The sequence below is a fragment of the Choloepus didactylus genome, chromosome 8, assembly GCF_015220235.1.
Source record: "Choloepus didactylus isolate mChoDid1 chromosome 8, mChoDid1.pri, whole genome shotgun sequence".
Lineage (NCBI taxonomy): Eukaryota > Metazoa > Chordata > Mammalia > Pilosa > Megalonychidae > Choloepus > Choloepus didactylus.
In genome coordinates this window covers 72107900-72133801 of record NC_051314.1, presented here as the reverse complement: position 1 = coordinate 72133801, position 25902 = coordinate 72107900, and the positions used below count along the sequence as shown (strand labels likewise).

The following is a 25902-nucleotide window of genomic DNA, read 5'->3' as shown; positions in this document are numbered from 1 at the left end:
CTGAGGTTGGATAAGAGATATGAGAAAATCTTGTTAGCATGCTAAGTGCTCTCCATTTGAGTTCATATATTGTGGCAAGCTGTAGGATAAGTAAGTTTGAATTTTAGAAATGCAAGATCCACTTGTGTCAAGACCACTGCAGTGAAGTTAGCAAAATCTGTATGGTTATGTGCCCCAGGATGTGCTGAACATGATGAGGATGACTTCACAGTGGTGAAAGCACGATGGGGGGCAAAACAGATGCCCACAGAATTCTGTGTTCAAGGTATGAATTCCTTCTTCTTGGTTCATATATTGGATTTGTGTTATGTAAATGAGCCATAGTTAACTGAATTGATTACATTTTTAATTTATATACATTCATGCAACGTATATGTAAATCAGTAATCTTCTCTGTGCCAGGCATTGCTAAGCTTTGGACTTACAATGATGGACCTAATCAGCATGTTCTTTACTTCAGTAGTGTATAATTTATTATAGAAATCTCTCCATTGTTTGACTTAATTTTGTAAATGAATGAAGATAAATGTTTTTTTGGTAAACTTGACCAAGGTTTTTCAAAGTAAAGTTTCTTATTGCAATAAAGGGGAAATTTCTTTCCATCTTCTTGTGGGCTCCATGTGTGTAACTCCCAGATGCATATGTACTATCTGTTGGTGATAGTAATTTCCTATTTGGTTCATATTATTTTACTTCCCCTTTCAGCAGTGAATGGTGAAAAAGAATGTAAGTAATATCATTGAAATATTTCCACTGATTGGTGATTAAAATATTTTGAAAATTTATACATAAGAAAGCACTTCTCCAGAAAATGATAGTGGTTGATAGAAAGAATTTAAGACAACTTTATGCTTAAAATATTGAAGAGTACTTGACATGTATAAATACAGCTTTATTGTTCAAATAACACTGAATCTTCATTACTTTCTGGAGAATAGTTCTGAATTTAGTTTGTAATTGAATTTTTAATATATAAATGAACTTAAATCTTTTTTTTTGAGTAGAGATCTTTGGCTTACTTTGAATAGTCTAGTTAAGGTAAAAAGAGTCATTTTAATTTTCAATGTTTAGAAAGTAGAGGAAATGTAACTGCTTTTAGAAATTATCCTTTCAATGTAAAGGTCAAATAAGTCTTGAGTAAATCCTTATTTCATTGCCTTTTGTTTATAAAGTCATTTTTTATTCATATTTAATTTAATTGCTAAAATAAAAAAGTAGAATTTGGAATATTATATTTTCAGTTTTATTCTTTCTATGATTGCTTTAGAAATTAAATGAAATTTGAATGTTTAATTTTATGGATAATTTGAAGATGAAAAGAGAAGATTACTTAATGAAAGCATCTGAATCTCCAATATTAAAACATTTTTAAAATTAGTTTTTTAGTAGTCATTTGTGCTATTGTTCAACCCTTGTAGTGTATGGTGTTTTGTGGTAGGTAAGAGGTGACAGGGAATTGGAGCTCCTAAATTAAAAATTTTAGTCATGGTGGAGCCAGACTGGGGTAGATATATTAAATGTTTACCATTCATTTAATTCTGCTATAGAAATGGTGAGATATAATGGAAACATTATGGGAATGGGGATTAAGAGATCTGGATTCTACTCCTGGTTCCACCACTGTGAGCCCTTGAGGAAATAATGTATTTTTCTAAACTTCAATTTAAATTAAGAATTTAATATTTGCCCTATATAACTTACAAAGTCATTCAGAGAATCAAATTAAATGTATAGATGTACCAGACAGTTATTATACCAAAGCAGACATATGCCACACTTCCAAAATAGCTAAAGGAAATAGATAACCAAAACAAGAAGTAGAATTAGGATTCATCCTCCCACCATTACTCTCAGAGACCGTGCAGAATTTGAGCTTTCTGCCAGTGCAACCCTAGGCTCTGCTGGAGTGGAAGTCCTGGTTGTCAGTTATGCTTCCATTAGGCAACTCAGTAAGGGTTCCATTAAACGTAAAATTATGCCTGATTACTGATCACTTTGGGGTCCTGAGTCCTCATGCACGTGGATGAACAGGTGAAGAAAGGATTTACTATTCCAATGGAGATGATTAACCCTACTTCTCATGAGAAGCTTTGGTTAGCACTACATAACTGGGACAGTATGTTTGAAACTTTGAGTTTTTACTGGACATCTCATGACACTTTCATGACTAGTGACAATAGTGAATGGACAATTGCTGTAATCTAACCTGATAAAGCCAAGGACACCAAGAACTCAGATGCCCCAAGGATGAAGGTCTGAGTGACCACACCAGACAAACAACTTATACCGGCTGAAGTGTCTGGCTAAGGGTGAAGGAAATTTAAAATGGATAGATGGAGGAGTGATGAATAACAATTATAGTTTTGGGACAAGCTGCAAATTGGGACTTTAGTTTGTTTTTTTAATGCACCTGTTAACAAATCTTATCTTTAGAGATTGCAACCAGTACCACCTTGAAGAGTCAGCAACATGGTGGCCCTAATTTGGCATGCAGATCCAAACATTATGACTGATGAACTATGCTTGTGATGTACTATGCTAGATCCCCTTGGCCTACCTGAATTGAGCTTAGGTGTGATACACAGTTCATTCACGAGGCCCTAATGCCACATCAATTAGGCAGTGACATCTCTTTGCTTTGTTACCTCATGGCTTTCTCCTTAGCTTCAGAAGGCTGCTCAGGTATGCTGCCAGCAACCTGAAATTTCGAGATAGTAGTGTTCCTCTAAAACAAGGAATGAATTGTATATTTCAGCCAGCATCTTTATCCCGTGGGGATGGAGAGTGTTCAAGTCTTAGGTTTATTCTATATGATTTCTCATAGTTTCTCTGGTGGGATGAAGCCCTATTTTTCCACAGAGATAATCAGTTAATGTACACTTTATTGTCATTTCTTCCTTCCATGTCTCATATTCTGTCTTGTATTTAAATTTTAAGAGCTGTTACAATATACAGTTTAAGAGAACTTGGATTGGAAGGGATTGTCTAGGTAACTGTTTCAGCCTCATTATGCTGTAAGTGGCCACATGCAAATGTGGAATTGAATGATGTTTCTTTGTCCATCAGTTCTACACAGAATCCCTACTCTAGTACCCTAGAACATATCTGCATTTCAATATAGTATCTATCTCTAGACCACAAGTCTTTCATCCAATAAACTTGCCTTTATGTTTGGTTACTTTTATGTAACTTAAATTTCATCCCCTTTCATTTCCAGATCATAGTGATGCTGAAAATATAATGGATGTGCAGCAAAATGAATTTATACCAGGGACCATGGAAAAGAATACATATCAGATTATAGGTTTCTTTAAGTTTCAATTTGAAAAGTTAAATAGTGTTTGGGCCTTTTAACTGCCGCGGGAGAGGAGGTTACATCTGGGAAACTCTTGAGGGAAATAGCCGGAGATGTTCCAGAAAGCTGACTCTGGTCTGGATTACATTCAATACAGGCTGGAATATGAAATCAAGACTAATCATCCTGATTCAATAGGCGAGAAAAATCCAATTATTCTCCTAAAAGAATTGTCAGCGATAAAGTTTTGATATCAGACTTTGCATGTACGCTTGAAACCAGCTGCTGCTGAGCAGAAAGAGACTAAGAGCCACGTTTGTCCTATTTTGAATAAGACTATAACCATGATACAAGAACTGCAAAAGCAAACAGGCCTGGAGCCACATGTATGAGGTGAAACTGGCCCCTTCTTCTGCTCCAGGGGTACCCGATTGGCAAAGAGAATGGATTTTCCTTTAACCAACATTGGTTCTGGTCAGGAATGGGCTTGTAATCCAAATGACACAGCACCATTTGTTGAAGAGACTATTATTTCCCTGTTGAATGGACTTGGCACCCTTATGGAAAATCAACTGGCCATAGATGTGTGGATTTACCTCTGAACTCGCAATTCCTCTTTAACCACTGACTGAAGAAGAGTAAAGTGCAGCAGAATGATTAAAATCTCATATACCAGACTTGTGAAGAAATGGACTTGAAAAACGGGACTCTAATGGAGAAGAGATCAGTTCCAGAGAGATTTAGGAAGGTGTCTTGTTAGTACCTTCTGACTAGAGGTCAGGGAATGCTGGTGAGGGAGAAGAGGGTTTGTCTTGGGTGACTGTATAATAATGTATAATCTTTCACAAAAGAGGGCAGACGTTATATGAATAAAGTTCAGACAAAAGGATGGAACAGGAATAAAGGGATTTAAAAAACAAAAATAAATAAATAGTGTTTGGACCATCAAAGAAAGCTGAATCCAGGACATCAAATGAGCAGCTATCTTATTTAGAGCTGGCTATTTTAATCCTAATAGAATAGCTAATGCCAGACTTTCAAATTCATTATTTTCTAATTTAGTTTATGGTTGGTAGATTTCACACTCATTTATTTGAGAACTGTCCTTTAGAATGAGATTGAAATAAATTTATGATGTGTTTCACAGTTCTACTTGTGGTATTAGGAGAATCCAGGAACAATAAAAGTGAATATGTGTTTGATACTCTTTTCTAAATACCATCCCAGAAAACATCCCCCAAAATTCATTATTTCAATCTTTTTTGTCAGTTTTGAAGCTAGGTAATATTTTACCAACACCATAAAACAGAGTATACATAAATATTCTAAATTTCTTGGGCCCATAGGCTTCATTTTTCCTATTTAATAGTGGAAATTCTTTAGTTAAATGATACCATTGAAAGAATTTTATATAACGTTATACTATCCAGGAAATTAAACAAGGACAGACAACGTCTTTGAAATACAATTTTATTCAATTCAGCAAATGCTGACAGAATGCTTAGTAGGTGACAGCAACTGAGGCGCATTTAATATAATGGATGAATGCAGATTGAGTCTTAGTTTTGCTTTTTTCTGACAATATGATTTGGGCTTCTTATTAACCTCTCCGAGGCCCAGTTTCTTTATCATTAAAAGTAGAACACAAACACTTGTCTAATAAGATTGCTGTGAGGATTAAATGAAATAATATATGCAACATGTCAAGCAATGCCTAGGACAAAATGTACAACAAATACTTGTTATTTTCAGACTTGGGGTTCATTGATGAACAAGTGAAACATACAGCATGGAGACAATTTAATATATTTATAATAAAGTGTGATAGTCACTCTCACAAGTGATGAAGATGATGCAGTAATAAGATAAAAGAGAACAGTTATTAGAATAATCTCTTAGGATCTGAAGGAAAAGAGGAGGTTAGGGGAAAAAAAAGAGAGAGGGAGAGAGAATGAAGGTATTCCAGAATAAAGAAGAGGCCAGGATGGCAATTTCAAGGAACTAAAATAACTTAGTATAGCTGAATAGTAGTGTGATTGAAGTTATGGCATCAGATGAATATGGAGAGGAAAGCAAGTTTAGATCAGTACCTCTCCATCTTTTTGAACTTTAAAAATTACTGAGGAACCCTGTGCTGGTTTGGATGTATTGTGTCCCCCAAAACACCATTATCTTTGATGCAGTCTTGTGTGGGCAGGGAATGTATTGGGTTGATTGGGTTGGGGACTTTTGATTGGATGTTTCCATGGAGATGTGATCACTCAGCTGTGGGTGAGATCTTTCATTGGATAATTTCTTGGAGGCATGGCCCCACCCATTCAGCATGTGCCTTGATTAGTTTACTGGAGCACTATATAAGCTCAGACAGAAGGAGCAAGCTTGCTACAGCCAAGAGGGGTGCTTTGAAGAATGCACAGAATCTGAGATAGTAGCTGCAGATGAGAGACAGTTTGAAGACGGCCGTTGAAAGCAGACTCTTGCTCCGGAGAAGTTAAGAGAGGACAAATGTCCCAAGAGCAACTGAGAGTGACATTTTGAAGGGGAGCTTTGGCCTAGAGAGGAACATCCTGGGAGAAAGCTATTTTGAAACCAGAACTTGGAGCAGATGCCAGCCACGTGCCTTCCCAGGTAACAGAGGTTTTCCAGATGCCATTGGCCATCATCCAGTGAAGGTACCCAATTGTTGATGCATTACCTTGGACACTTTATGGCCTTAAGACTGTAACTGTGTAACCAAATAAACTCCCTTTATAAAAGCCAGTCCATTTCTGGTGTTTTGCAAAAAAGGCAGCATTAGCAAATTGGAACAATCCCAAAGGGTTTTAGTTTATGTAGTTATATCAATCAATATTTACCATATTAGAAATTTTTAAAAATATTTATCAATTCACATAAAATAGCAATAACAAACCCATTATGTGTCAACACAAAACATATTTTTATGAAAAATGTATTTTCAAAATAAAAAAATACTTAGAAGACTGGCATTGTTTCACATTTTACAAATCTCTTTAAAGTCTGTCTTTAATAGAAGATAGCTGGATTTTTATATCTCCTTATATGTTCAACCTTTTATAATATAGTAGTTTCGTTGAAGCATATGGAGCAAATAAGGTTTCACACAGATATGAAGTTGGAAAATGAAGGAGTGCTTCAATAGCCTTTTCAGACAGTTGTGGATAGTCTCCTTTGATACTACACCAAAAATCAATAAGGAGAGTTTCTTATTAATCTGAACCCAAATCAATGAACTTTTCATATATTTTTGCATTAGCATTCATTGATCTATTTTGCACTTCAATGGATCTTTTGTCCATGTATGATTTTGTAGCGTCAGTCGTTGGTCATTTGGAAAATATTGGTTCAATATGTTATACCAATCTCTTCAGAAAAATCTTTAAATATGGAAAGCTATGAAGTTCATGATGACAAGTATAAATGTTTTAGTTTCCTAGGCTACTTAAAGTAGAAGTACCATGAAATAGCTCAGCTTATACAATGGGAATTTATTAGCTTATGGCTTGAGGTTGAGAAAATGTAAAATCCAGGCATTACCAAGGCAATGCTTTCTTCCTAAAGACTGGCTGCTGGCAATCCTTGGCTCCTCTGCCACATGACAAGGCATGTGGCAGTGTCTGCTGATTTCTTCCTTCTCTTCCAGGTTTTTTTGATTTCAGCTACTTGCTTCTGTGGTTTTCTCTCTCTGTGTGTACTCATTCCATTTATAAAGGATTCAAGTAATATAATTAAGACCCATCCTGAATGAGGTGGGTCACACCTTAATTCATGTGGCCCCATCAGAAGGTCCTACCTACAATGGGTTTACATCCACAGGAATGGATTAGATTTGAGAATGTGTTTTTCTGGGATACATGAAGCTTCAAACCACCACTCTCTACCCCTGACCCCAAAATACATGTCCTTTCTCTATACAAAATACATACGTTCCATCACAATGTCCCAAAAGCCTTAAGTCATTTCGGAAACAATGCCAAGTACAGTCTCATCAAAATTGGTTATAGTTGATCTGTCCTGTGGCACAATTCCTCTCCATCTGTGAACCTGTGAAACCTAGAGAACAAGTTATCTACTTCGAATATACAAAGGAGGAACAGACAGAGGATAAATATTTGTATTACCATAGCGAGAAATTGAAAGGATTCAAGTAATATAATTACTTGAATCATGGGTCCCAAACAATATTAAAACCTTGCAGGGCATACTCCATTAGATTTTAAGTTCTGAGAGTCACCTATGGAATGATGTTTTGCCCTCTGCTGATGGAGCAGCAGCCCCATCCCTTCCAAGTGCTTGCACAGTGTCCATGCTCTCCCTAAACACTGGGGTGAAAGTTCCACCCTTTTCAAGCCGTTAGATCGTGGCCAGAATCTAGGCTCCATCTTCATCAAGCATCAGGGTGGATGTGGCCAGACTCTCCACAATCTAAGAAATTGGGGCTCTGAGAAATTTGGGGTGGTAGCACTTTTCCTGAACAACAGGGTAGAAATCCTGCCCTCTCCAATCACCAGGGTAGACTCAACCTTCCACTCACCTCCGAGGGCCTGCGCTTTTGGCCCACAAAGATGTCTTCAGTCCAGATCTCAGCTTCCATAATACTGCCCTTGAAGAGATGTTTCCTTCAATCTTCCCTTTTAATCCAGGGTAGCATTAGTTCCTTTCATACAAATCTCTCACACACAAAAAAATTGTTGTTTTGCTTGCAGTACACAGGGGTCCAACCATCAGACAGTGGACTTTCCACAGATCCTTCCTGGATAACTACTGCACCTCCAATCCTGACTTAACTGAAATGACTGACTGGATCCATGTACAGTTAAGTCCTCACAAGGAGCACAGGTCTCTGAGGACTTGCTTTCTGGAGCCTTAGAATTTTTCAAAACATCAATTTCTGATTTCTTTGTGCCCAGAAGTTCAGTTCTCAGCTTATCCCTTTCCTCTTGTATTTTACTATAAGCTGCAAGGGGAAACCAGGTTGCACTTTCTACATTTAACTTGGAAATCTCTTTCAGCGAAATATCCAGGTACTTCACTTTCAAATTCTGCCTTCCATCCAAAATCAGAACTCAATTTTTCTGGGTTCTCTGCCACTTTAAAACAAGGATCACCTTTCCCCCAGTTTCCAGTAGCATGTTCATCATTTCTGTCCGAGGGCTCATAGGAAGTAGCTTTAGTATCCATATTTCTACCAGCAGTCTCTTCAAAGCCATCCAGGCCTTTTCTATCAAGTAACTCACCATTCTTCCAGTCTCTACCAATTACACAATTCCAAAACTGTTTCCACTTTTTTGGTATTTGCAATAATAGCGCCCCTCTCCTGGTACCAAAATCTCTTTTAGTTTTCTAGCCTGCTTACAGTAAAATACCATTAAATGGTTCAGCTTAACCACTGGGGATTTATTGGCTTACACCTTGAAGCTTAGAAATTGTCCAAATCCAGGCATCATCAAGGCAATGCTTTCTTCCCAAAGACTGGCTGCCAATGATCCTTGGCTCCTCTGCGCCTGCTGGTTTCCTCCTTCTCTTCCAGGTTTCATTGGCTTCACCTTCTTGCTACCATGGCTCTCTCTGTCTCTCTCTGTATTTATTCTGTTTATAAAGAACTCCAGTAATAAGATTAAGAGCCATTCTGAATCAGGTGGGTCACACCCTAATGATGTGGCCTCATCAAAAGGTCCTACTTACAGTGAGTTTACATCCACTGGAGTGGATTAGATTTAAGAAAATGTTTTTCTTGGATGTATACAAAGCTTTGAACCATCACCACAAGTTTAGAATTTTCATCTGAAAGCTGAAATTATGTTATTGGCAACAAATACTAACATTTGTTTCTTTTAAATAACAGGCTCACTTTTTTCATTTTTGAGAAAATGTCCAGGCAGTTCTGAAGGAGAATAGTTTGTCAGTCAGTTAAGAATGGTGTTGTAAAAAGAAAGTGGCTAGTTGAGTTCACAAATCAATTGCCAAGTTCTTTGGAAGTACTTTATGCCTACCTTGCATTTCATCACACATAGTATTAACAAAGACATGTTCACAAGGTGATAACATTAATGAGCCTATTTCTTCATTAAGATTATTCTTAAGTGAAATTGACTTTTTTTTCTTTCTGTCTTTGTTTTTTAATGGAGAATGTATGACAGTGAATAATAAAATGACTACAACTAAATTTGGTGTCCTCTGTCTTGATCCATGCCTAGGTGCCAGCAGTTTTCTCAACCATTGCTTTTGCATCATTAGTACAAATATGAACACTGTGAGAAAGGATCTCAAAGAACTCTGAAAATGTTTCAGGGGTCCATGGGTCTTGGATCACACTTTAAAAATGTTAGATTATTAAAAACCAAAAATGTCCAAGAATAAGGAAACATATTTTTATATGGTAGATACTTTATCTCTTAATTGTATTTGTTCATCATATGGTCTCTTTTAAAGTCTCTTTAAATGTTTACTATACAGAGTAAGAATTAGATGTGCCTTATGTTTGATTTCTGTGGGTAAAACTAAAACCAACAAGTACAAACGCAAGAAAGATAGATAAAAGGCTAACATAAACATCACTGGCCTTCTCAAATGATGAGGCTATTTGGTAAATGGTAAGTTTCCAGGAACTGAGACAAGGCATAGAAATCATCAATGTTAGAGATTAAGTTTAAGTGTTGGAGATGTTGTACAAAATGATCTCAAATTCTCTTCATGTAAAATTCTATGACTTTTAATTTATTAAATTGCCTCAGGTATAAAATAATATGAAATGCATAAATTGAGAAAGACTTTGTCGAATTAGTTATTGAGAGTTCTTTTTTATCCCAATGTCTCAGTTTCCCACTGAACAATTTCTTTTGGAAGGAAATTCTATTGGTATCTCATTTGGCAGAAACATTTATCCAAACACAATCTGCTCAGTTTTAAATAATGATAAAAGCTGCACATGGAATTGTGTTAAAACAGAAACAAGTTATTTGTAATTTTTCTTGGTGCCAGAGCTAATTAATTTTTATGAAATCTGTTTCATCACCATGATCATTTTTCTGCTTTATCAATTTATTTTTTCAGTTTTCAAATGATCATTGAAATGCATACATCAATTCAAAAAGAATTAGGGCCATATACATAAATTATAGAAAGGCATAATGGGTAGAAAAACAAGTTTCTTAATTGTTTTAATGAACCCTTATCTTCGGTTGAATTTATGTCACATCTAAACAACCATTTGATTCAGTTAATTTGAAGAGAACAAAAAGTACAGTGATGTTGAGTGATCATTGGCTTCCCAAATATCGCAATAGGTTATAGTGCTAGTTTTTGATGCCATGTTGACATAGCAAAATATACATAGATGTAAACCAAAAATAACTTTAATTAACTTAATGTGTAGTGAGACAAAGAAAAAGTCTTTTTCTTAAGGTAAGAGAAAGAGAAATTTGGAAAGAGACCTGAGAAACTAAGAGATGAAAGATACCCATCAGGTCTATAAAATACAAGAAGGTGAAGACATTAGTGACTTTAAAAAAATGTAAAAAGAAAACCATCGGTCTCATTTATTCTCCGTTCTCATTTGTCTTCTCACTAATATTTAAGAGCACTCCAGTCACATCATTCCCCATCTGAAGTGGCTATTGTCTGTTTCCTTGCTCTTTGAATCTCTTCTCTTTTGCCTGGTAGCTAGCTTCTTTCATCTTCCGCTCTTAAAACATAACTCTGACCATTGTTTAAAGAACAAGCAATGTGAGGTGAAGTTCAAAACACTAAAAAGCATTACATTTATTGAATTGTACTTAAGATCAGTGCATTATGATTTTCCTATCCGTGTTCTTTCACTATTTTATGGATATAGTCTCCTGTCTTTGTTACATAAATAATGCACCGAGCCAGTTTGTAGGCAACATTCAGCGTCCTTCAGGCTTGTCTCAGTTTCCTCATATAGGCTTTTAGTAATTCTCTCTAAATCAATATTTGTCCTTTGTATTAACATACAGGCTCTTACAAGCAAGAAACCATTTACTGTGGATTCTAAATCAACAGAATATAAACTCAGAATTTTGGTAACACTAAAGCCTCATACTTTACTTTAAAGTAAAATAATTTAACTACAATGTGAAATTTGTCTCAAACGGAAGTTAATTCAAAATTACTTTAAATACTTGTTATAAGTTATACCTAGCCAAACAGCCTATAAGGACAAGATTTAAGTAGGTTACAGTGCATTCTCAATAACATAGTATGATGTTTTGGAGTTGATTTTTATAAGCCCACAAATTCAACAAATTTGATGTATCTTTTCTTTACTAAGCATGACTCTCAGGTACAAGTTTTTCTCTGGAAGCCTGTTGTCTATTCCTCTGTCATTGGATTGGCTCATCCCAATTGCTGACAGGGAAAGCAAAGTAATACATCACAAAATTTGAAGGGGGTGGCTATAATTTTGTAGACTTTCATAATAAAAAACTATGAAAATGTTTCTTGATGTAGTTATTGCGAACCCTCAATTTATAAATTACTGTTAAGTATCATGAAGAAAGGGTATATATCACATGTTCTCTAACCTTGAATAGCCAAAATAACAAATTTGTCATCCTAACTAGGAGTTATAATATTTCTAGTATTTACAAGATACAGGCTGATAATATTTGAGCCCATAATTGGAGTTTATCTAAAATCTTGCCAAGGCTCTGGGTTATTACATATGCAACATGCATAACTACCTATTTTTAATTAATATTCCTTGAATACACTTTCAATTATTTCAAAGTTATCTATTCTTTGAAAGTTTGAAAGGATTTTAAAAAGATAGAAATTTAGAAACAGTTATTGTTAGAGTTAGATGCAATCTTAGACAATGCCAATCTCTGCCCTCTCAGTTTACAGATGAGAAAATAGATACAACAAAGGAAGAAAGAGATGATTCTGAGTCACAGTGAGAATCTGAAGGACACCAGTCCTGTCATCAGTCTCCTGAATATTGCTTCAAATGGCAGAAATTACAAAACATATGGTTTAAATCTGTCTGGAGAGTTGCTAAGTACTTTATAAAGAAACATTTTTAGGTAACTATGGACATGAACAAGAATAAAGATGGAAGAAACACTAGCTCATATAATAAAATAAATATTCAACACATAGTTGAGACAGTTGCAAATAACAATCACCTTTTAATTGTTGAAATATTACTTTGACCATATTGTAATGAATATTACATTTAATGATTCTTTAAAATGTGATTTGCCCATGTGTCCAATAATTATTTATTGACTTTGCCCAAACGTGCACGAGGAAGAGTAGTTTTTAGTACCATTTTAAAGAAAGAAGTCACTTTGAGTTGACCCCCTTTTATATAGGTCTTGGCTGTTCTTAATTTGAATTGAATGGATAATTAGCAGGCAGAATTATCTAGAGAAAGCAAGTTATTTTTAGTTATCTGGTGGGAATTAGTAGGAATTCAGCCTAGTGTGCAGAACATCTCATTCAAATGCTTTTAACTAGAAACCTTTTATGTATGGTTATGAAATGATGCTGTTTAAAGACTTTTCTGAGGCTATAGATTAAATAGAGCTTTTTAATAAAAAAACAAAAGAGCAAAGTGGAATGACATGGATGTAAACCTAAGCAACCCCATTCCCATGAACATGTCTTGTTGCTTGTCATTGGTGACTTTGCCTTTCCATTTCTTTTTAAGGGTGGTATATAGAAGTCAGTAATAAAACCAAAGCTGAGCAGAATATCACTTTAACCGAGCCAAAGGTAGAGTGCATTTTCAAGTAAACTTCAAATGCATCTTAGAAACCTAATTCCAAGATGCCTCAGTTGACACCATTGATCTTGACGTTGAAACAGAGTAGTATGATGAACAAGAATATTAGTTTTTCGTAATTACTGTGGATGTAATGACAGGGTTGAAGAAGTTCAATTAGCTCATTATGGGAAGAAAATGTTCCAGGACTTTAGATGCTGAAAAGCGGTGGTCAGGAGTGGAATGCCTCTGTCAACCAGTGACAACTACATTTTTTCACACTGGACATGGTCATTGTGGTTTGGAGGTAAAAGAAAAACAACTGTTTTTAGACAATCTCTTTACTATGAATGATTTCATAAATGGCCTGTATTTAATACATTTAAAATGTCTGTATTTAAATTTAAATTTAGGTTATTTAAAAGGAGTAGTGTAGGTGATTTAAAAACCTACCTTTGAGGATATATGTGAGGTGGGAATTAGCAGCCCAGAGTGCTGGTGTGTGTGTGTGTGTGTGTGTGTGTGTGTGTGTGTGTGTGTGGTGTGTGTGTCTGTACACATACATGTATACCAAGTGCCTAATTCAATGCCTAGCACATCCCTGGCACTTAATAAATGGTAAAATTGTTATTTTTTATATGGATACTCCAAATTTACTGTGAAAAATCCAAATATTCAGTTTTAGCTTTTAAGTATAGTATTTACTTATTATGCAAATAATATATAAATGTATTCTCATTGTAAATAGTGCAAAGAGCACAAAAATATAAAGCACAAATTTTGCAATTCCATTTACTCTCACACTTTAAGTCTGCTTCCATCCTTAGTGACTACTGTCAATCTTAACAAATGGTTGTGTATTTTTTGCTGTATGTGTATAAATATATTAGGGCTTATGTATATCTTTTATATAATCAGATTAGGCTATATGCACTTTTTGGCAACCCTTTTATTTCAGTGGCTAGGTAGTGGTGATATTTCCATGACTGTGTCGTGTATATAAGCCCACCTCCTTGTCCCTAATGACTCCATAGCATCCACAGTGTGGATATACCTTATATAACATATATAATTATGTAATGTACCCACCATTCTTTTGATCTATATTTTGGTCAATTACAAACAAATCTAAATGAATATTCTCTTAGAACCTTTGTGAACTTAGATAAGTAAGTATTTCTGAAGTTTAGATTCTTAAAGGTACAATTTCCCTGTCAAATGTACAGTTTTAAAATTCATTTAAGTACTGCAAAAGTGTCTTTCAAAAAGCTTTACCAACTAACATTCCAACCACCTTTATGAGCGTGCCTACTTCCCTACTTTCTAGACACTTGTATGTCATAAAGGGTATTTTTTTGTTTTGTTTTGTTTTGTTTTTGTCTTTTTCGTCATCTTACTGTGTATAATAGAGATGGGACTGTGTGATTCTTGAATTGGTGAAATACAAAGTACTTCATCAAATTTTGATAGATTCTGCAGTAAATTATTCTATAGTCTTCTGGACATGCCAAGGCATTATATAACTACAGTGGCATTAATTATCTCTAAGAAAACATTGTGCTGAAAATACGGCCTCAGACCCTTACAAGCTTAAGAAACTTACAGAGCTTTATGAATTCTTCCTATGAAAGCTGCTCTGAAAAAATTAAGTCTTATAAGTTTGTTGTATAGTATTTGCTTTTTAGAATTTATTATACACATTTCCTGTACAATTTTGTGTTTATATTTTGTCTTTGTTCTTATACAGAGAAAGAGCGTTATGTCTACATTAGAAATACAAAGTATTTAGGAGAATGTTGATGAAGCATATTAATAATTGGTTTCTCATGTTTTCTAGGTGAAAGGTAACACAAAGTTAATTTTACTCTCATGAGAATGATCTATTATCTATAAACAATAATCATATGAAGCAAATCAAGAAAACTTAGATAACCTTAATGTAGTTTTGTAAATTTTTTTATTATTGATTATCATTTCTTCCCATACTTTATTTTTTTACCTTTTTATTTTGAAATGCTTTCAAACTTACAGGACAGTTACAGAAACAATACCAACTCCACACAGAGAAGTTCAACATACTCCTACCCTGCCCCCCAATGCTGATACACAGATCCACCAATTTTAACACTTTACCACATTTGCCCCCTCTTCTCTCCCTCCCTCCATCTCTCTTTCTTTCTCTCTCTCTCATTCTTTCTCTCTCCACCCCCCCTTTCTGTCTTTCTTTCTGTCTTTCTGTCTGTCTACCTATCCATCAATCCATTTTCTGAACACCTGGGTGTAGCTTGCATACATCATGCTCCCTGAACGCTTAATGCTTCCACGTACATTTCTTAAGAACAAGGACATTACTCATTTACTCATCTAAAAAGCAGTTATCAAGTTTAAGAAATTTAACTTTCATATAAATTTACAGTCTGTATTCTAATTTTTTTTCATATGTCCCAATCCCAATAATGTCCCTTAGAGTCTTTCCTCTCCCTTACTAGATCCCATCCAGGATCATGCATTGCATTTAATTTTCATTGTCTCTTTAGTTACTCTTTCTTTCTTTATTTCTTTTTTTTTAAATTTTGGAACATATATGCAGCATAAACTTTCCCATCTCCACCATTCCCAAGCATACTACTCAAAGGGATTAATCACCTTGCCACCTTCCACTGTGAAAAATTTCCCATCTCCCCAAACAAACTCTACATACATTATGCATTAACAATCCATTCTCCCTGCTCCCAGCCTCTGGCAACCTGTACTTTAACTTCTGTCTCTATGAGTTGATATTCTCTGATATTTTCTTCATGGTTACCTTGGGACTTAAATTTAAAATTCTAAATCTTTAACAATCTCATTTGCTTTGATATCAAATCAACTTCAGTGGAATGCTCAAACTGTGTTCATATACACCTCTGACATCTCTCTACATGGTTCTTGTCACAAATTATATGCTTATACATTATGAGTACAAAATTATTAATTTATCAATACAATTTATGCATTTTTCTTTTAGATCCTGTAGGATGTAAAAAGTGGAGTTACAGACCAAAGATACAATAGTACTGGCATTTATATTTACCCATGTCATTACTCTCACTGGAGATCTGTATTTCTTCATGCAGCTTCAATCTATTGTCTATTTTCCATTCCTTTCAACCTGCAGAAATTTCCTCAGCGTCTTTTGTAGGGCTGGTCTAATGGTGAGGAACTCCCTCAACTTGTGTTTATCTGCAGTGTCTTAATCTCTCCTTCATTTTTGAAAGAGAGTTTTACCATATATAGAACTCTCAGTTGGCAATTTTTTCCTTTCAGTACTTTAAATACTTCATCTCATTGCCTTCTTCCCTCCGTGAGTTGTGATGAGAAATCAGCACTTACTCTTACTGAGGCACCCTTTTATGTGACACATTGATTTTTCTCTTGTGACTTTCCGAATTCTCTCTTTATAGTTCAGAATTGACAGCCTGATTAAGTTATACTGTGGTGTGTGTCTATTTGGGTTCTTCCTTTTGGAGTTCATTGAACATCTTGAATTTGTATATTCATGTCTTTTGTTGAAACTGGGAAATTTTCAGTCATTATTTCTTAGAATATTGTCTCTGACCCTTTCTTTCTTCTCTGTCTGTGATTCCCACAATGCATATTTTGGTACATTTAATGATGTCCCACAGTTTCCTTAGTTCATTTTTCTTCATTCTTTTTTCTGCTCCACAGACTGGATGATTTCAAGTATCTTATTTTCAAGTTCTCTGATTCTTTCTTCTGCCAGCACCAGTCTGCATTTGAACCCCTCTAGGGAATTCTAAATTTCTGTTACTGTGGTCTTCAATTCTATTTCTTTTTCATAATTTCTATCTATTGATAGTCTCTGTGTTCATCTGTTGTTTTTCTGAATCTTCTTGTTCGTTGTCTATGTCTTCCTTTAGCTCTTTGAGTATATTTAAGACCACTGATGAAAAATATTTGTCTGGTATGTCTCAGGTGTTCTTCCCCTCATTGATGGTTTGTAATGATTTAATTTCTCATTTGCTTGGGCCATCGCTTCAGGTTGGTTTGTATGTTTTGAGACCTTTTGTTGAAACCTGGACACTTTGATGTTTTAACGTGTAATTGCTAGAATTTAGACTCTGAGGCATCTGTTCCTTAAGCTTCTTTCCAGCTAGTGTTATGATAGAACTTCCCTTGTATGCCAGGAGCTAAAAAGAAGGAGGAGGAGGAGGAATTGGAGGAGGAGACGGGAGAGAAAGAAGGCTGCGACTGTGGTGATTGACCTGTGCAAGTGCTCTCTCTCATGTCTTATCCATACAATGAGTTTAGAGACTAACTCCATGCCAAAGTGTAGGGGCCAACCTGTTCCTGTCTGTGCATGCATCTTGTCTTGGGCATGCACATGTGGCCCTAGGAATTCTCCCATTTACATGGTTCTGAATGTCCCCTCTTATGTAGGAAATAGTTTCCTCACAGTCCAGGGGACTAACCTGTATGTCCTATATCTAGAAACCCCTTGCCCAGGCAGTATGACTTGACTGCAAGCTCAGTGAACTGCCTTCTTTATGGAGAGCATGTCCCAGGATGGTGAGTACCTCCAACCACCACTAGACAGCCTGGGCCATACATAAATGCTCCCAGTATGTGCACAAGGGTTATTTGGCTCTCTCAGGAACCAGAACCAAGGACCCACGCTGGGAGTGTGGGCCAGCTCCATGCCAAGCTTGTGAGGGTTGGGGGGAGGGGCCAACCAGGGTACCATGGGATCCTACCACTTTTAAGTAGCCTTTTTTCTTGATTTGGCACTCACCCTGTTACTATAGTAATTTACCTGTTTTCCAAAGCTTTGAGAAAGTTGTTTCTGCCAGTTCCTGCTGATTTTCAAAGCTTTGGTGAGGTATGGAGCCCTGAAGCATCTCATTTTGCAATCTATTTGGGGTAGGACTCCCAAATTTTATTTAAAAAATCAATATATAGATGGCTAAATTGCAACAAATAGGAAACAATTTATTCTATGTGATTTTTTTTTTTCATTCAGGTAGTATTTTCTCTGTATTTTTAAAATACAGAAATATTCATATTAAAATGGAAACAGTTCATACTTCCTTGTCAAATACTTAGCATGAAATATGACAGGAAAAAATCTGGAGCAATAAAAGCACAAGAGCATTTATTGAACCATACCTTTGGCAGGTATGATGATCTAAAAATACATTTTTCCCATACGTGTATAAGGGATATTAGCTTACAATTTATTTAACGTACTGTTATACAAATATAAGAAGTTGCATATACTTATATTGTAAACATTCGAAAATGTACTAGAGGAGTCAAGAAAGTCTAATTTCTTGGCAGGTAAATATTTACTAAATGAAAATAAAATCTCCTTTATTGATTATTTTAAGTGATGAACCAGGCCAGAGCATTCAGGGATTTCATACATATTTAAACTAGAATAAAAAAAAAATGTCTCGGTGGGCAAAGAAAGACAGAGCTCTGCTTTCTCTTTCTTATACATGCTTGGCTCATCTTAAATTACAGCAACGTTTCATTACCACCAAAATTCGCAAGATAAAATTCATAGCACAACTGCTTACTAAGCAAAAGGGAAAACATAAATTCTGTCTGTGCTGAGCAAATGGATTTGGAAACTGACTTTTATTTGGCTTGAGCACCCTTTCCAGAACAAAGTTGCTGCTGATTCTTCTGAGTATTGGCTAAGGTCAAATAGAAATATTGTTGACGATCAATTGATCCACAAGAAAGGTACACCCAAAATAGATACTCTCTGTAGTTAAACAGCAGCGATTCCTTTAACTTTTGCAAGTTTTGATCTGAAAAAACTTAACAGCTCACATCAACTTTTTTCTAAAAACAACACTTTTCTGTGTTATAGGGAGGCTAACATTCAACTGTAACTGTTTTGCTCTGATAAAAGAGCAAAATAATATAAATTCTTTCTCTTATAGAGAAATGATCACTTAGATCAAAACATATGCCAATTTTTCAATTTACTGAATAAAACTCATTGCAGCCACTGGCATGTTTAGTGTATTCTCTTCAAAAAAACACATTTTCTTTTTCTTAATGTGAAGGATCGGTGGGATTGTCTATTGTATGTAAGAAATTACGTAGTGCACATTTATTCCATGTACTTCCATTCCTGGATCATTTGTTTCCTCACAGAATAATTGCTAGTTCAAATAAAGAAATTTCTAACATCATTCTACTTTCCTCATTTTTTTTTTGTTAGTCAATATGCAAATTCCTAAGCTCTGATGTAAGTTACTTTGTTTCCAGTTTTGCCAGAGAGAGGAAACCAGAACAGATGCTACATGGTTTCTTTTATATGCATTAGATTATCTAATGTTTGGAATGTGTTCTCCAACTGTTTAGATGTCCTGTTTTTGTGTGTTCTTGTGAAGACCTGTTTTAATTTGACAGAGAAGGATTTGGAAATTAATGGTCAAAGCAAAATTTGGCAGTTCACCAGGTAATCTTAAGCTCCCAGTGATAGATATGTTTATTTTTTTATTACTTAATTTTTTTCCAGGTGTAATGCAAGCTGATTTGAACATGTGGGGTTGAGTACATGTGTTAACTTACACTCTTTCCAGAAATGCCACTAAAACATAAAAAGATTTAAAATGGCATAAAATGTCAAGGACAAATAGAACGAAATGAGAAAGATAGCAATGACATTTTGACGCTTGAAAGCAGTAGTAAATCACACACACTACACACATACACACTACAATACTTCCTTCTCTCTCCCTGTTTTTTCTCCTTAGCACTTACTACTGGGCCCTGGCCTAGTTCCTGACCCTCAGACAGACCAGGATCTACATTAACTATTAGGATATAATTTCACAGTAGAAAGTGAGCATGTGTTACCATGTCTTAGCATCTGAATCTACCTCTTTCCCAACTGAAGATGCAGTTAGAAGTTAAATTTGAATATTTGCTTATGATCTTCTTTGCTATTTAGTTTATAAAGCTCCTAAAGATGTTCATTCCATTCTTTGTCTACATGGTTATTTTAATAGAAAGTTTGAAGGCTCTTTTAGGGCACTGCCATTTAACTGCAAAGACTGGAACACTTTTTCTTCTTCTGCATTTTTTATTGTGTGCTCTAAACATTTACACTAGCTTATGTTTAATGGGAAAATGTTCCTCCAAGCTTTTAAATAAACAGAAATGAATTAGAGAAGGTGCTCATATTTTATATAAAAGAGGGTGTTCCTTTGGTAACTTCAGCTGTTCCAAGAACTTCAAGTTAACCTGACTCACGTGTTTTTCACTCAGATGTCCCTATTCTCATTCTGGTGGGTGTTTCAAAGAATTTTGTCATTCTTTATTAAAGTCAAAACTACAGCAGAACAATATAATGTAGTGTGATAAATCATCCCTTTAACTTCACAGGTTATTTAGACTATTACTAATTTTAATATTGACGCATTCCTTAAGAGGAGAAAAAATAAAGAATATAACTTGGGCAATGTGAAAAATACTATTTTGCCCTTTCCATACTTCTCCCTTAAGAATATTTATAATGTGTTTTTATTCTCATATATAAAACGTTCAAAGATACCTTGCATATTTTCTAATTTCTTATTTGCACATTCATCATAGCTGCTCTTTATGGTTTAAAAATGGATTTTTAGAATGCTTTGAAAATCAACAGTGTAAAATGAGTTCATACTTTTTGGCTTACTTTGTTCTAATATTTCCATTAATTCATGCCTCCTTCCTTACATCTAACATTTTAGACTATGTTGGTAACTGGTAAAATATTTTAAGATATGTATTAGCATGGGTATGAATATGTTACATATAATTTATTATACAGAATAGTTATATTTTGTCTGAAAAATGATTTCTATGAAATTGTATTCACTTGCAGTGGAATAACATTTATCTACTTGTAACTTTGGAATATTTTTGTCTAAAAATGTATCTTGATCATGTATTTTTTGTTGTGTAGTAAGCTTTCCTACTGGCATAGGACTTACGTTATTATTCACAATTATGGCCAGTGTGTCTTAAGATTTCATTCACACTCAAATACATCTGTTTTTGTAGACACAGAATGAATGAGACAATAAAGGAGAAACTTGTATGTTGAACACAAGTGAGCTAGTTATCTCCTTCTATGGAAATACTATTCCCCCATCTTAGTTGAGCATGGAGACCTCCAGACAAAGAGCTACATATTGTTATCTCCACTGTATTTAAGTTTTAGCCAATGGAATGTGAGCAGAACTGATGTAAAAAATTCTAAGTTTAACCCTTAAAGGGAAGTAGTATTAAAACTCCTCTTCTCTTCATTGCTGGATGAAATAGAGAGAGTCTTGCAGTATCACCAATCTGGCCAAAGAGGGCAATTCCCAATAGATATTGGAGGAATAAGGTGAAGGAACCTGGATTAATAATTCCTTTGTAAACACAATATGTTAGGGAGATATAATGGTCTATCATATTTTAGCCAATGTTATTTTGCTTCTCTGTTATAATCTATACCTAAAGATTGATTAATACAGAATTTGGTACCAAAAACTCATGTGACACATCCAATAAATTTAAGCGTGTTTGGATTGGCTCAGCAGTCAAGTTTGAGGTTAACATAACACTGATTTTGCACAGTGGAAAGCTGAATGTTCTTGTTATTGCCTAGCAAGGTGTTTGAACACTATGTGCTCACTATGTCCATAGTTCCCAGAGATATAGTTGGAATAATCCAAAAAGTTGATGTGTATTTGCTGTTTGTTGCCATCACATAAGCAAGTGGAAATGGAAGGAATACAGTTCTTGAAGAGAGATTTTTCTCTGGCTACAGATTATAATATAAATTGCATAAATTTCAGGTAATATTTGACCTTGCAGTATTGAAAGATACATTTACTTTTGTTCCCTGAAATGGAAGCAGGTACAAGGGACAGATAGGAAGAAACAGCCTTAGGAGGAGATAACACTTGCAAATATTTCTCAAGTTTTTCACAGAACCAGTGAGAACTAACTTAGAATTACAGAAGTGTTTGAAATTGTTGCCTTCCCATCTAAGCCTTTTGTTTTCAGATGGTCTCAGGGAGCATAATTTAGGTGGGAATGGAGGGATTATGGGATAGTCATAGCAGAGAGGCCAGAAAATAAAGCAATTCAATATTCAGAAATAAAGTTTACACCTAGATGAGATCATTGTCTGTGATTACTTCTAAAAGAAACTGACTAGGCGTAAAAAAGAACAACCACCACCACAAACAGGCTTGAAATCATCTAAATTTTAAAATTTGTTGGTATAATACTGCCAAACAAACGACAAGCCAGCCCTATCAAGCAATGTGACTATTCAAATCCTAAATCCTAGCCCTGAGGTCCAAACCTGTACCTGCAGAAAGAGCCCTACAGCTCCAAGGAAGGATATGACTTCCAAAGCCACTTCAGATGAGGCCTACAGAATACTGGATAAGAAAGAATCAAATAGAAATATAGGCCAAGGGCGACCAAGATGATATTTGGCTAGGGAGTTCCTCCAAAAGTCCGGAACCAAGGACTACCAGCTGGACTAAACAAGGAATTTACTTCATTATAAAGGCAGGAAACCTATACAAATCTTGTCTGCAGGGCTAGGTAATCGAGAAAAACCAATGATCAGTACATGTTTCCCATTTATCTTCCAAATGGTAGCTTTAAATGCAGTTATTTTATTCCTATCACATTATTGTATTCTGGACATGAAGACAGAAATTAAGTTGCTTTTTAGTTTATACGTGTAATTTGGCAGGTAGATGGACATGAAGAGTCACATTTGTGTCTTTTGAGAGGACTGCACTTTTCCCTGAGACTATCAACTTTGAATTAAATGCAGTAACAGGATTGAATGCCACATGGGAGATGGGTATAGTTTGGACACTCGGGGAGTTCATGGGGTGCATTTTAGCAGAATTTACCAAATTGTCCTTTAATATCCGTCCTCTACTTCTTAAATAGTAATAGAAACTTGTAGATTTAGCTGGACATGTGGCTAAATGGCTGATCAGAATAAAGTCTAAATTTCCAGGACACCCTTGCATCTAACTGTGACAAAGTTCTAAATTCTGGTCAGCTTGTAGACTGTGAACTTAACACAAAGGGGAGTTGGGTTTAGGGACAATATGCATAACTAAATATGCATTCTCTCAATGTCATTCAGTGTTTCTATAACTGTATGGTCTGCTATGGTAGCCAAAGATACATGTGGTTTTGGAATTGAAAAGCAGTTAGTGTAATAGAGGAACTGCATGAGGAATTGAATTTTTACTTTTATTTAATCTTAATTAACTTAAATTAAAATTTTAAATGATATTTAGTTATTAGAAAGCATTTAAAAATTTTTAGAAAAACTTGGGTATGTGAATCTAATTTTTCAACCGTATATTTTATGAAATCTAAACATGAATCAGGAATTTTGTACATATGTTGGGAAATACTAGTCAAGAAACCAGAAGTTAAGCATCTCATGTTTAGCTAGAGTTGCCCTAATGTATTCTTTCCGATGAGTTCTTGCCAGGCAAGAATAGTTTTGCATTTTGTAGTCAATGCCTACCAAATCAGGATAATTCCATCAGTTATTCTGAATGACCTCTAATTTCCATTTGAGGATCCATTTAATTCCTGGGAAACTGACTCCATAGTTCCAAGACTGGGACCCATACAGCTAGTCTACACCTGTTGCTTCTTGCTATCTTCTTGTCCATAGTAGAAGAATGGGCGTTTGAATCCGAGCTGGTCCAATCAAAGTGAATCTAAGTATATATATTTTTTGAACACCGAGAAAAGGTCTCTCTTTTCCTCTGGGTAGTATGTTATGTGGACTTTAGTGCTGAATTGCAGGAGTCATTTGTCCAACCATAGCCTATGGAAGAAAGGAGGCAAATTGGTGATGAAGAAAATTAAAGAGGAGGGTAATTGATTATCAGATTAGAGGAGCAGGAGCACTGATGCTACTATAAACTCAGAATTCAAACAAAGCCTGAAAACTGACATGACTTTGGGCTTTTCAATCACATGAAGCTATAAAATATATTTGTTGTTTAACCCACTTGTAATATGAATAGTGTCAATATACTCATTCCTATAGCAAATGAGATCATCATACTGAGGAGCTTCCTAGCTTAACCCACAGCTAAAAGTAGAGTTAGAACAGGTATCTAAGACAGTGATCAGAGATGTGCAGAGAACAGCTAAGGTATCCTTCCTGAAGAGTAGGGTCAGTCAAGAGGAATAATTATCTCCCCACCCCCAGTACCACTAAAGAATATATACATTTTTAAATCCAGACATATTTGATCATTTTATATCATCCTTTTGAGTTTAACCTTCATGAAATATCACAAGAATCTCTTTAAACCCCTAAAACTTCAATTTGACATTTACTTAGTTCTATTTAAGGTGAGAAATGTTTGTTCTTGAGTTATTCCATAAAAAAAGCTAGACATAGAGAAATATTGCTTTATTTATTATGAGACCAGAGTTATTCAGTGGAGTAACAAATTAGTTCAAATTTATATTTTCTGCCTTTACTAAATGGATCATTTGGCACATCACTTGGAAACCAAAAAATGAAACAGTGAAATATCTAAAAAAAGAAATTGTTAAAAACCCAGAAATCACCCTAAAAACTTAATGTGATGTTATAAAAAATAAAAGAAGTCCTAAATCGCTAAGCAAAATAACATGCAAATATGTAAACCTTTTATATTGACACAATTTTGTTAAATTGACACTTGTCAAACGCACTCTGATTAATTGACCAGTAGTGGTCTTGTGCTCATGAGTGCCCTCTGACATGACAAATCTAGTGGGTGGTATTGTCACTCTTTCAGACTCCATGTTGGAAAATGATAAAGCATTAACTGAGAGTACTTAAAGTTCCTCCCACTTTCAAGAGCATAAGGCTGAAGATTTATGTTCAAACTGAGGCAAGAGCAGAGAGGTCAGTAATGATTTGTTACATTTGGAGTGGAAATTGAATTTTCCTGGGAAACGTATTAGAAAGCAAACTGGGTCTTCACAGTCAAAGCAAAATTTGATGCGGTTAGAAGGGAAGAGAGAAAACAGTAATATTTGAAAGTATTCTGAAACCACTGAAAAGCCCATGTCTAGTTTTCAAGTCTATAATAAAGTCTCTTCTACCCTGAAGTTTACAAGTGATTTTCAGCTGACATGTTTATTGTACTTTGACTATTGTTTCATTGTGAATTTGCTTGGCAAAAAAACAAGGTGCCACGGTTCTTTTCTGTACCAAAAATAAATAAATAAAAGTGGAAGAAGAGTAAGTGAATTTGTAGTATCTAACTGCTTTCCTGCCATCATGTGAAGGAGATCTATCCCATGCAAAATATTAGGTTGACTATTCATAGTTAACTTGCATTAGTCTCACAAACCATATTCCATAAACCCGAGATGGCCTAGGGCTAACACTGGAAGGAAAACTTTTGTGAAGAAGGCCAACTTGATAAAGAGCTGTGACAGAATAAATTATTGTTCTCAGTTCTATTAGGGAATTATTCATCCTACCAAAGGAGGCAGAATTTATTTCTCCCCCTTATTGATACTGGTCTTGGGCCAATGAAATATTACAAAGATGACAAAAGTACCTTTTAATTGGGTTGGGAATTTAGCTTGCTCTTGCACACTCTTGTAATCTGTCTTGAAAAGAACATTCCCCAGGTAAATACTCTCCCTTCTGCCTGTAGCTTCAGAATGAAGAAAGGTGGATCAGATGAGAACTTAACTGGAGCCCAGCCCAACCCAGTCAAGTCCAGCTCAGGATTATTGAACCACAGTTTAGGAGCAGATAATTGAGCATGAAAGTAAATGCTTTGTAAGTCACTGAGAGTTT

At 35.3% G+C, this 25902-nt stretch overlaps 1 pseudogene; it reads left to right on the top strand.

The window, feature by feature from the left end:
- The first annotated feature begins 3408 nt into the window (after positions 1 to 3408).
- Positions 3409 to 3979, top strand: LOC119543526 (annotated as a pseudogene).
- The last annotated feature ends 21923 nt before the right edge of the window (positions 3980 to 25902 follow it).